The sequence below is a fragment of the Epinephelus moara genome, chromosome 1 (genome assembly GCF_006386435.1).
Source record: "Epinephelus moara isolate mb chromosome 1, YSFRI_EMoa_1.0, whole genome shotgun sequence".
In the NCBI taxonomy this organism is placed as follows: Eukaryota; Metazoa; Chordata; class Actinopteri; order Perciformes; family Serranidae; genus Epinephelus; species Epinephelus moara.
Genome location: NC_065506.1, coordinates 3,638,483 through 3,639,146, shown reverse-complemented (window position 1 = coordinate 3,639,146; position 664 = coordinate 3,638,483). Strand labels below are relative to the sequence as shown.

At 42.3% G+C, this 664-nt stretch overlaps 1 protein-coding gene across 1 annotated transcript in view; it reads left to right on the top strand.

The window, feature by feature from the left end:
- Positions 1-664, top strand: part of vps33b (VPS33B late endosome and lysosome associated) — a 46,496-nt gene that overhangs the window by 26,296 nt on the left and 19,536 nt on the right. The window lies entirely within an intron of this gene.

Below are 664 nucleotides of genomic sequence, written 5' to 3'. Positions count from 1 at the left end.
AACTCACCAAACGTGGCATACACATCACAGGTTGCAAGTCCTGTTTTCTGATGTGATTTTTGTGCTTTGATGCACCAAGATGGCTCAACAGCGCCCCCTAGAATATTTCAATTAAGCAGCCCCCAAAGCTGCTTTGACCTGCATGTATGACACTTGGTAGGCACCTGTAACACTCAATCATGTTCAAAAAAGCCTCTTGGAGCCATGCTCCAACCCAACAGGAAGTCCGCCATTTTGAATTTACTTATGCCACTTTTGTGCATTTTTGCCCATTTCCAGGGCTTGTAAATTAACGAACTTGTCCTACAGATTTAATTAGATTGGCTCCAAACTTGGTGTATGTAAGCGTGACTACGTCGTGACCAAAAGTTATCACAGGATTTGCCCAATGTTGAATGGCGCGCCCGCTGCTGAGCGTTGAATCTTGAGGTCTCGCCATGAAAAACGAAATTGCTGTAGCTTTGGCATAAATGGTCCTGTCTCCACCAAACTTCACATCATATTAGTCCTGCCCTGAACACATTTTCATTACCATATTGCCTGATACTCATAGACCCACCTAGTGGCGACAGGAAGTAGGTCTCATCAAACACTTATCTTTGAATTTATCTGAAAGTTACATGCTGTGGTATATATTTGATGTACAAAAACATGATGTATAATT